The sequence below is a fragment of the Diadema antillarum genome, unplaced genomic scaffold, assembly GCF_040938485.1.
Source record: "Diadema antillarum isolate AM-2024a unplaced genomic scaffold, OU_Dant_1.0 scf00000001, whole genome shotgun sequence".
Taxonomy (NCBI): domain Eukaryota; kingdom Metazoa; phylum Echinodermata; class Echinoidea; order Diadematoida; family Diadematidae; genus Diadema; species Diadema antillarum.
Window position 1 is genome coordinate 4,607,652 of NW_027270890.1, and position 13,227 is coordinate 4,620,878.

General features: G+C 38.0%; 1 protein-coding gene across 1 annotated transcript in view; it reads right to left on the minus strand.

Moving 5' to 3' along the window:
- LOC139724028 (SID1 transmembrane family member 1-like) overlaps positions 1-13,227 on the minus strand; it is a 130,017-nt gene that overhangs the window by 66,152 nt on the left and 50,638 nt on the right. The window lies entirely within an intron of this gene.

The following is a 13,227-nucleotide window of genomic DNA, read 5'->3' on the forward strand; positions in this document are numbered from 1 at the left end:
GACATGAGGCAATGGTTCAAAGGGAGGTCAATGTGGCAATGATTCAAAGGAAGGTCAGAGTGGCAGACCAGAAACTGTGAGAGAAAGCCACTAAAGAGATTGAAGCTTATTGTTTCATCATTAAGGCAGAAGCAATGTGTGCATGAAAGAAACCTCATGAATATTCATGACAGCTGAAGTAGAAATGTACCTAATTCAATTTCTACCTTTACTGTAGCATACTACAGCAGGATTATAAAGTCACTGCTAATGCACTGATGGCTTTCGATTGACACAAAAACATAAAACAGTATTATGACATCAATCAAAACTGAATCAAAGCCACATGTACAATTTGTACTGTAAGTACAGCTGTAGCATTGCATGTAATTTCAGCTTTTCAGCAAAGGATATTGTAATAAGCATCAATATATCTCATCAATGCATATAGATGCTGGTATGGTTGACACAAAATATCTAGTGTTTCATAAAACTTTCTTTCATGTTGCTTTTACTACTCTACCAGTGTGTCAATGAAATGCACTATACAATGTAGTAAATATTAATATCAATTACTGGTGAAACTGGCCAGCAAAATAAAGAAATGTTATGATATCCATTACACAATTCATACTGAGATCCTCTGTACATAACTCCACTCATAACTTGCTTTAAGACTGTAATGTATGGTGTTATCTGCTTTGACTTGAAGATAATGAAACATGTTGAAGATTAATCCACAGTACACTCCGACAGGTGTCTATGGGAAATGCATGTTATAGCAAAATCAGTTTACCATCAAAAGGTTAACAAAGAAATGTCACTATACCTTTGTCCCCAGTAGGATTTGCATGTAAGCCCTACTCAGCATGTTCACACAATGTTCCCTTCCAATACCTAAATATGATTCTGCAGTCAATTCAAATATCATTACTTTTAATGATGATGGCCAAAGAGAAGCTATCAGCCAATACAATAACATTAATTTGTTCTTGCATTTTGAGTTTTTGTTTTCATAAAGATAGCAAAGTCACCCCACCCCCAACAAATAAAATGTTGAGATAATATTTATATGAAGTATATTTGTTCAGTGGTTTTCAAAAAAAAAGGAAAACTTTCACATATTGATGTTTTTGTTGTAAGATACATCAGAATGCTTGAGAAGTTTCATATGGACGGCAGAACAAACTTACATTTTGGATGATACTCTTTGGTTTCACATGGCATAACAAGAAAAGGGAAATCTGAGAACTACTGTATGCATAGTTTGCAATGGCTTGTAATTTGGGAGAAAAAGAAGAAGAAACACACGCAACCAAACCTGGCTGTCAGCCAGACAAATTAACTATTAAAAAAAAAAACTGTGGTGTAATTTGTATTCATAATCAAAGGCAACTTTTAATACTAAAAGAGCTCAAGTCCATTGTTTATTTTAAGTAAAGAAAATCACATTGGAAAGACATTAGACAATGCTAATGAGCATCTTTGTCTCAGTGTTTAATCACGTTTATGTAATATCAATTACTTTAATGTAAACATAGGAAGCATGCATTGCTACCAACTCTAGACTTCTAGCTTATATCATCACTCTTGAAGAGCATTCATGGCATAAAGTCATTAATTGTTGCTCACTTGTGGATGACTACTGGTGGACTGGTGGTAATTCAAGAGGACAGTTTTAACAGAGGCAGACACTTTTAAGACAGCTATGAAACACTCTTACCCTGTTGAAGACTAGTCCCGATTATACTCAGACAGGTGTCTATGGGAAATGCGTGTTATAGCAAAATCATTTGCTAAACTGTATTTGGTGCCTTAGTGTTAAACTTTAGAATCTATAGCAGATCTATCCATGCTTGGAGTGTAACTTGATACAAACCTTATTTTTGTGTTATGAAATCACCATGAAAAGTGCAGTTTGGTATTTAAATCATCCAATAACCTCCATTCTGTCTCCATGCCATACACCAGACAGTAGACCTGTTATTATTTCACTGATAATGTCAATTAATCCGGATTGCTCTGTACAGATATTTAATACAAACCATGTCCAATCCCACAGTGTCTTCTAACCCATCACCTTCATCTCTTGACTAGACTGTGTAGTGTATATGTATGTAAAGTATTTGTATATAGTTTGATTAAAAAGAATGAAACAAATAACTTGGTAATAAAAGTCCATACAGAATATCCACCTCTTGTATATAATATGTTTACTTTGTCCACAGTTAGTTTATAACAGGTGTATACAATTAATTATCTAGTCATTGACAAAACAATCATAAAAGATTTGCTGACTTCCAAAGAAGAACTTGTTTACATTCATACATTTCTGAAATGTATTTATAAGACGTGTATTAAGAGTCATGGAGCATTCAGACACTGAAAAAAAAAAAAAAAACCTTCTTGTAGACCTCTGACTGCAAAAAAAAAATTCCACACAACCACTGTGTCACAGCCTACATGGCCTCGTACACTCTTCTCTATTATAGGCTAGTACGTTTATGCAGGAAAAGGCAAATAACACTGCAGAATTCAATTAGCTAAAGAGTCAAGGCAAGTTTGCTTTTAGACTTCAAGAAATCAACCCACAAGCCTGATGATATGTGTTTACATCCTACCTTGGTAAACAAGTTCTTTTGTAAGTCTGCAACTCTTCATAGCTCATGGTGCATCAGGTATTTTGTGTGGGTTTGTTTGTCAGTGCTTGTTTGTTTGTTTTTTGGTGCAAGGCTAAAAAATCATGAAAAATAATTTTATACAACTCAAATTTTGGTTTGTAGCAATGATGAAACATAAGGAGAATATATTAGGGGAGAAAATCAGATGAAATAAATGCAACCTTACCAACTGAGCAAAATGAGAAGCCATTTGAACAATGTGCATATGGGATAATTACAAACCAACTTAATGCAAAGCTTGATGAATACTTCCTGATACTATAGTCTCATCTATCCATCTTAAATGAAATTTTCTAAACTGAGAATTCTCCTACCTTTTCACAGGTTCACACATTCATGCATCGAGACCAACAAGCAGGATGTGAAGTTCTAAACAAAACTTGCTTGCAAAACAACTGGGTGTGAAAAATGGCATCAGGTCAAACAAACAACAACCTGAAACTAGATGTAGATGAAGACGTGATGTTGCCATGGCTACCAAATCTGGAATGAGACAAGTAATTCATATCCAAGAATGAATTTGAGTTTCTCTCACATTCTTCTGAAAAACCTCAGGATGCACTTTCTTGAGTTCATTTACCATTTCCAGTCGATATCAAGGGGGAAAATGGCTTGCAGGATGGTGTTAAAAAGGTACACTTTACCATTATTGGGAGCAGCGATTTTAAAAATGCTTGAGTTATATCTGATGCAAGTGTAGGTCAGTTGTATCACAAAACATCCTACCATATAAAAATTTTGCAATAAAATCTAAAATATAAGGAGATATCACTATTTTTCTCACTAAACCATAACTGTAGCCGGTTAAATCTGGAAACAATTTTATTATAACTATTGTTAACTTTTTGTATATTCAACAATACTTAACATTGATTATCCTGATTAAAATTTTTACATCAGTTGTTTCTATCCCTAACTCACATCCTAGAACTATTTTGAAGCATTAAAGCTGGGTTTTTGCTTCAATTGCAAATGGTAGTAAAATAATGCCTTTAACATTTCAAAACTCTTCATTCATCTCACTATTCTCTGTGTGCTGTCAAGTTTCATGGAAAAAATAGAAATATTTGGAGAAGGATGGTGAAAGGACAGTATTATCAGGAGCAAAAAATGGCAGCAGAATTTCAACAACTTTCCTCTGCTCCTAATTCTATGAATTTCTCACAAAATTTATGGAGAGACTTTCATCATTTTACATACACATTGGACAAATGTTTTCACCTGTCTGACAGTAAATCCTGGCCTAAAATTCCTACCACAAGGTGATGGCTCCTTGATAGCAAGTGACTGCTATGATATGAGAACAAACTCAAGCTGTCTACACAGACAGGGCACTCCAACACATGTTTCTTACAGCTGCTAGAGATGAAATCTAATACCAGACCTCTTCCCTAGAGAACATGTATCAATCAACATGATCAAATCCATTTCCTCAAGCTGCACTCTTTCATGCACTGTGCAGATATGGAATCAAAACTGTTGCAAATACAGAAAGAATACACAAGCAAGAAAAAGTATGAATGTGTGTGGTATGCATTATTTGTAAATAGCAATTAATATGTAACTCATCCTTTGACTCTAGAGGCTGATTAAGATAAGAATCTGAACAGGACAAATTTGGGAGGTGAGAGGCTAGCCCTGAGGGAGTGAGTTACTGTTTGTGGTTACAGGTCCTGGCAAAGTGCCTGTATCGTGACCTGTTACTGTCTACAGCTAGCTCAACTCACTGCCAAGACATGAATGTAGACCCCATTCACACCTGAAACTTGATTGCCTTTCTCTCACATACACAGAAAATTTAGCTGTGTTAGCATGTGCATAGGCATATGCTGTCAGTATTTTTCCTTAATAAAAACTTTGGGTTCCCAATTGGGCCTACATGATAACAGACTCAGATTTCCCACCTAGACCTAAATGCCAGAAAACACACACACACACACACACACACACACACACACACACACACACACACACACACACACACACACACATTTCAACATGAATTCCATGCAAGAAAAGTTTAGTAAAGCTGTGACATATACCTTTCTTCAGCATGTCATACTTTTTCACATTGTTCAATAATTAGTTGAATCAAGAAACTGGAAAACAAACTCACTGTTGCGACTTTTCGCCAATTATCAATTGTCTTCTTCGGGCGAATGACGCTCCTGATGATGGAATGGCCCTTAAATAGTGCAAGATTGTGCAAAGGCTCGCATTGTAATGTCAGGCAATCATGTTCTGTGTGAAGACATGTCTAATATGACTTCAAAAGATGTAATTATCAAAGGGATAAGCTTCATGACAATCTGTACTTTGTGACAATAATTTTTGCACGAAGAAAAATCAAAATTGCTGAAATCTTTCCATTGTTGTGACCTATAACATTTCAAGTCATGGTCCAGTCTGATCCCTGTTTCAATGTGAATGGGGCATAAATGTCAGCTTAAAAGTCAGGTAGATATGAGAACCTGGGAAGACTAGGGTAGGACTGTGAATCAGCACAGTGTCTAAGAATACCACTGACTATCAGTTCATCTTGTCTGAAGGGACCATGCCCCCCACTCTCCCCCACCCCCCCCCCCCCACCCCCATTCCAGGGGGTGGGGTAGGCTGGGAGTGTGTCCAACAAAACCCTGGTAAAAACCCGATGGCAGCTCCAGCAGCCTTCACTCACATTCAGCTCCATGCCAAGACCCTGTGTCACACGATCTACCAGACTTACAACAATCATTCTCACTATGACTACAGGTGCACCTGCCACAACAACCAATCAGCTGTCAGCATTTGTGCTGTTGTCATGGTAACTGAGATTAATCTGCAAGCTGTAATAGTTGTGTGTTTGACATGTGAAACAAGTCATCAAGGTAAAAGCAAAGGAGGGAAAATATGTTTTTGGAGACACACATTATACTAAAGGGCTTTTTACACTTGTAAATTTTTGCTTAGTCCCGTACCAACGGTGGGGCTAAGGGGGGGCCTTAGCCCCACCGTTGGTACGGGACTATCCTTAGCCCACTTTCTGTTTACACTCGTTTTTGCCAAAGTGGGCTAGCCCCACCGATAATCCCGTACTATCTGGCCCTGCAAAATAGCAGGGTTAGCACCGCAATTGCGATGCCAAGCAAGTGAGTGTAAACAGAACGAAAAAATAATCCTGGGCTAAGCGACGGAGACGAAGACCTACCCTCACTGACCAATCAGAAACGAGGTAATCAAGTGCTGCCGGTGCGTGCGTGTACGTGTACAGTACACAGCGTAATCATGAATATTCATGTGGCTTGGAAAGTCCGGGGCTAAGAAATACAAGTGTAAAAAGGTCAGTTTTCTCCTTAGCCCCGGACAAGAGATAATACGGGACTAATTGGCGAGTGTAAAAAGCTGAAAAATTGGTACGGGACTAACGATAGTCCTGGGTCAGAGAAAGTCCGGGGTTAAGAAACACAAGTGTAAAAAGGGCTTTACATTCCTAATATGCAAATGCAAACACTGAGATAAGCGATGTCAAAGTATACACCTACATCAAGATGTGAGTGAACATGTTTGAGGTTACTGTGCATGTGTATTGAATATAACACACGTATGAGGATGAACAGAAGTGCAGATCAAACTGACATTACTCACAGCAGGCTTAATCCTGCGTTAGGCCACAGACCTCTAGCAGCAGACTTCAGTAACTTCATCCATTACAATACAATGCTGATTGGGGCTATGTATCTCTCTTTATGGCCTTCTGTTAATATTAATCTCTATTACAATGTATGCTCTCTTTCTATCCTTTTTCTTACTACCAATATATACATGTACATTGCCAATACCATGCAGCGATGTACAAGTGCCATTCATGTAACCTACAATGTATGTGGATACTGTCCACTGTGTTCCAGTGAGTAAAAAAAAATAATAAAATAAAAAACTACACAAAATTTAGAGCATTTTAACTGAATTCAACCCTTTCACCAATCATATATTATCCACTACTTTATTCTAATGTGGACAGTAATTCCAATATATGTTTGATATGCTGGATGTAGAAGATCATTTTCAATCATTTCAAGGCATCACCTGCAGTTTACAAAATATTTGTGCGGTAAAATCTTGGCACGAAAGCCACACACAGAGTTTCACAGACCACATAATAGTTACGTTCAGACGGGAGCCCTTAACCTCGAGGTTAGGAAACCTCGAGGTTAGAGCTTATAGTTAGGGACCGTGAAGACGCTCTCGTAGTTAGCAAACCTCGAGGATTGCTCGATGTTTCGAGCCACGAGAAATCTTATGGTTAGCGCTCTAACCACGAGCCACGGGGGGGGGGGGGGGGGTCCCCACTTGTAGTTAAGCACCGTGTGGACACAAAAAAACAACGTCAAGTTAAGAGTGACCTCGCCGTGACCTCCAGCCCCCACAATTTCCCTCTGCTTCCGGGTCAACCTCCCAAACGTAAATACACCACAAATACACCACACGTGCGCGCGAGGTGAAAAACCTATGACGCACATCACAACAACATCATCTTTTCTTCCCATGCGCTTGATCTCTGAAACTGAACACGTCGAACTCGCTACTGTATTCTATTTTCTTCTCCGACACTAAAAAATTGTTTTCGACGAATATCTTCATAAAGGCATAAAGTCATCTGTGCAGTGCTATCTCTGCATACCATGAGAGGAGCTGGTGCTGCCGGTGGGAAAAAGAGTACCGGTAAGCTAGTCCAACAGGGTTGGACTAAAGAAGAAATAGACGCCTTGTTAGAAGTGTGGGCTGAAACTTCCGGTTTTGTGGTTTTAACATCAAGTGGGACCCACTCGTAGTTAAGGGGGGCAGAAGCTTAACCTCGAGGTTTTGTAACCTCGAGGTTAAGATTCGTCGTGTGGACACACGTCGTAGTTAGGGGGCAAGAGCTAAACCTCGAGGTTAGGGCCTGCCGTCTGAACGTAACTAATGTTCCACTCATCATCAGTGTTCCTATCTTAGAATAATATTTCCACTCACTGCTTGAAATCAGCCAAGCCTCTAGAGTGGGATGTAGTCAAGGCTAAAAATCTTCCAAGCCAAAAATACTCGTCTGTGGCAACACTCAGCGGGAGGCTGGAGTAATCCCCTAATCTCACCATGCTACTCAACATTTGAATGCCGGACAGAGTGAACAACTGTTTTCTTGCCAAGTCACTTTTTAAAAAATGTATTTTATCTAAAACATCAAGCCGCCCAAAGTTTTACACCAACCTCAAGATTCTTCCTTTGAAGATGAATCCATTCAACAAACAACAGGAAGGATGACAAGATTGGAGGGGAGAGGATATTTGAGTTCTAAATCTGAGTCAATTTGTCAAATTGACACAGATAATGAGAAGAAGAAATACCCACTTAAACCTTACTTCTGAGGTATTATCAGATTTCATGATCTCAATAAGATAATACTCTGTTGTAATGACTCTCTCTTTCTGAGTCTGACTAAGGAATGCTACACGGGATTGAAAGGTATTATCATGAAAATTGGGTCTCTAGCAGGTCGCAGAAAAGATTGTGAATCCATGTACCATCACATATGAAGGATGAATGAGAAAGGAAACAAGTTTAGAGCAGATTATATGTGACCTGCATGGATTTAAGATCTTTTTTAAAGCTCCTAAAATTGAAAATAGAGAACACTCTTCTTTAGGAAGCATGCATTTGGTTAAAGTTGCAGCAATATCGCCAACCAAGTTGGATGATTTGAGGGAAAGGAGAATCCCTTGGATGAGTGACATCCCATCTGACAAGCCACGCCCACTCACTCCTATCAGCCTCTCTGTCTCAGACACTTAGTCTCCCTCAAGACACAAGTTTGTTTTATTTACAACAGTCAATATAATTATACAAACAACTGCATTATATGCAACAATGAATATGATACATGAAATCAAATGTGGATAGGAAGAAAAAGAGACGAAACACATTGGGCAACTGGAAGCATAAATTTAAAAATAACCTAGCTGTCAACTAATTATTTTTCCACAACTTTTTCAGACTATTCATTGTATGGGTATGTGTCTGTATTTATGCATGTGTGACTGATTACTGTTTAAGTAAGACAAGTATCACATTACTTCCCTTTCTGCTTTAAAAAAAAAGAAGTAATATTGCCATCTTTCTGACACTCATAGAAGTGAAAAAAAAAAACCTACCCTCAGAGAGATCACTATGGGGAAAACTTTTGATAGGGGTGGGAAGGAGTAAGAGGTGTCTGTATGACACAGAGACAACAAACAAGATACATGTATGCCATATTTTGGTATACTAAGAAAAATAAAACCCTATTGTCTTCATAACAGAACAGGTACAATTGATCACAGATGACCAGGGCCCCATTTCATAAAAGTTGATATGATAGCAACTCTTGCTGGAATGGCAACTTCCCATAGCAACAGCCAACCAGGAAGCTGCTTTCTTGTCATTACCATGAAAATTGCCATTTCAGCAAGAGTTGCTATCATATCAACTTTTTATGAAATGGGGCCCAGTTCACACACCTGACTATTGGCTGTGGTTTAATATGTACTGTACAAAATATTAAAGAACATACATGTAACACAAATTGATTCCAGTGTAATAGAAGACTGATTATGTCTAACAAATAAATAAAATGTTGAGTATGGGGTCAAGGCTAACAGGGTCAAACACACCCAGAGTATCTGTACCGGTACCTCACGTAGGGCTAGTCACAGCTGGTCAGTAGCCAGCAGTCCTGAGAATGTCAGGTGAACATTTATAGCTGTAATGAAACATAAACATACCGTTTCTGATGTTATCTTTTAATCAGTTAAATTGCACCCATCCTCAAATGACCTGACACCCCCATAGCTTGAATGGTATCTACCTGTCTCTGCCTGAAAATTCAATTCCATTAAAAATATCAAACTCCTTGCTAAGCTAACCCTTAGCATAAAAAAACCAGGCATAGATGAGATGACTCACAAAAAGTCGCCATTATTATATACTTGAACATATTTGAAGTTTGATAAGGAAAATACACAGCCCAGGCTACTAATCACGTGATATGCTGTGAAAGACTGTCAAGAAGTATCATCATATAACAGAACATCCTTCATTGGCAACAGGAATATATAAATCAAAAGAACAAGCATGTGTGCAGCTTTGCATACATTAACAGCTGAGGGAGATTGTTTGATCCTAAATCAGCACTATTTTTCTCTCAGTTATTATCTATACTTAAAGGTCCTGTTTACCTTTGGGAACAGTGACTAAAAAATGTTCAAGATATGACATTTCATGCGTATGTGTTGGTCTGTTGTACCACAGAACATCCTATCATATGAAATGTTCGCAATAAAGCCGAAAATATAAGGAGATATCTGTATTTTTCTCAATAAATCATAACTGTAGACGGTTTAGTCTGGAAACATTTTTATTATAACTATTGTTCACATTTTGTATATCTAACAATATTTAACATCGATTTTACGAATTCAAATTTTTACAGTGGTTGTTTCTATCCCTAACTCACATTTTAGAACTATTTTAAAGCACTAATGCTGGGTCTTTGTTTCATCTGCAAATGGCAAATTATGCCTTAAAAATATACATTTGACAGCATACAAAATTAAAGATTCACAGCTCCTGTTTCTGAATTTGAAAGATGTAATGATCATTCCATCATTGGTGATAACATAATTGTGGCATATTTCTATTCTCACAGACCTCTCCTTTCTTACAAGGTGCATTGTATAATTTGTATGAACTTTTCGCTCATGCATTTTATATCAGGCACAAGATCACGTTCAGCCTCTAAGTCTATGATCCTAACTCTCTAGTTTCACACCTTCCATCCTGTGAAAGGAATCGATGGAGGGAACCTAGAGGAAGTTCACTGATCAGTGAGTGATTACAGCCTCAGGATTGCTCTACAAGATGTCTCCTACACCACTTCAGGCCGTCATCTTGTCTGGTTTTAATTGTGACTTTGTTTGAAAGTGGGTTTAAAGGCTTCATTAAGAGTGCAACAGGCAACCCCTTTACTATCAAAGCCATGGCATCATGCATGTCCTAATTCTTGCTTCTTTTGAATTATACCTACTCTCATTTCTCAAGCCAGCTCTTAATCCCCCCAAAACATAACAAATCCCGGGGGAGAAGATTTCAGTAGGGAGGAGGCTGAGGTATTAAAGGTCATATCATTGCCTGTGAATCATTCCAATGTTACCCTCTCAAGACTAAGTGGCCCTAAAGATGTGACTAACATTTCTTGCATAAAGGCTACAGTCTGACCTCAGTTACCCAGCCATAACTTTTCCGGGTTTCTCTATTATCCAGACATGGATTGACACATGATTGTCTCTGCTTTTTCAGGGAAAAACATTTTTTCCAGAAGGAACAAAGACCATGCAGAAGGTGCATTTCCACTCACATTCCATTTCATTTCCAAACAATTTGAATTATGAAGAAGCAAATATCCTGTAATCATCATATTAAACTGCTACAGTAAATTGACCCATTGAGGAAGGGCTGATTTTGGTACAACACGCATTTCCCATAGACACTTGGCCGAGTATGCTCGGGACTCGTCCTCAGTAAATCAACACTCCTTTATGCACATCCCTTACACAACTTGCTTGAACGTGTTGTGCTTGAGTATATCTCACTTCTGTGGCCACATCACTTATCAAGATGGGTGCCAGTTCCACACATGGCCAGATAACTGAAGTTGGACTGTACCCATGTGTACTACTTAAAACCTCACTTCAACATAATCTCCATAATTCTGTTCAAGTTGATTTATTTCACATCCAACAAACAAATAATTAGAAATAGAAAGAAACGCTCATATACACAGACGTCATGAAATCAGTACCACAATGCGATGAACAGAATAACATGTATTTTGTAAAAGAGATAAAGTTAAATTATCAACAGAGATACAAATAACTGTTACGTCACTGTGGTAAATGCATAAACAATATTGCTGGAAGTGGAGGGGACTGCTAAAAAGCAGAGCTTGTAGAATGCAGTCCCCTCGTAGAGAAAAAAATATAATTGGAAAAAAAAACAACAACAACAACAACAAATTTCCCTAAGCGGTAGCAAAAAAAAAAAAAAGGACAGACAAAGTAATACACACATACATGCACACATACGGACACAGATTAACAAACACAATCAATGGCGGCTCTCTTGTAAGGAAAGATTTGTGAGAGGATAGAAAGATATAGTAGTGAAGAAGGTAGTAAGTCTGAGGTGGACAAGGGGGGGGGGGGGGGAGAGGAGAGGGAAATGGTGGGTCATAACCAGGGCACTGGAGGCACAGAAGCACGGGCACGCCGATGAACAAAGAGTTGTGAGATTAATGAAGCAACAACAACTTTGAAAATCAAAAGTAAAACAAGAAGAATGAATTATTATGCTGCATACGAAGTTTTTAAATGATTCTTTAATTTTAAAGAAAATGTATAAAAACTTAAAGCTTCTTTTATATTATTATCCAGAGAATTCCAGAATTTTTGTCCAGAAAAGGAGAATAAAGATTTTGCAAGTACTCCAGGTTCTACAAGTACTCCAGGCCCTACAGAGTAACTTTGATCAAACATCATTGTATATCGATTACCTGTAGTTTTCATGCTATTGGGCGCTGAATTTATTTCCCAACTTTCGCTTTTTTATTTATGTAATCCTTGCCCTCTCTTCTCCATCTTGCCATGCTCGATCTCACACATACAAATCTCATTTCCTGTTGTGCAATACTCTCACCTATCCCATTTTTTGATGCTCAGGTCTGATGTGTATTAATATCACATATTTAATATTCTTATGTAGGCTTATATTATCAGAGTGTAATTTTACTTTTATTCATGAGTCTGATGTAAAGCAACCGTATCAGCCTTTGAGCTGCTGGATTGTTATTTGCACAACAAACCATATTGAATTGAATTGAAAATACCACAAAAACCAATAGTCATTCAGACAAATCCAAATGAAATCATATTTTCTGATAATTTTGTGCCAAAGTGAGAGAGAGAGAGGGTCCTAGACCAGACTCTTCACAGTCAGGTGATCGGGTCACTCTGCTATTTTGAGAGGCCCACAGGACGCTGCCTTAATCATTTACTGGCGCTGTAAGAACCATAGCAGTCTTATCATAAATCAGATCAGGCTAAAACATCACTAATCTGTCACTTGCATGTTACTGCTTTCATTCAAAACAATTTGGTCTCACTGTCAAAGTCACATTTAAGTCTAAAGTTCCACTGCTGTGTGAGTTTTCACACTCCTTGCTTTTGTGAAGGTAGTAATAAAGCTTTGACATCGTCAAATGGATCAATGTGCTGTGATTGGTGCAGTGTTCTCTGGTAAATCAAACAGCCTGGGTGAGCGAGAGAAGAGTTGGGGTAGAAGATCTGTGATTTCAATCAAGTTGTCAGTGTTATCTCTTCATGGTGAATCTTATACTAATGACCTAGAAATGCCTCTATAGCTCCATGATTATCTGATACCCTTTTCTGTTCTGTATCAACATGCTTTGATGGAAACACCTGTATTTCATTAAGTGTTAAATAAATGTTACTCATTATTA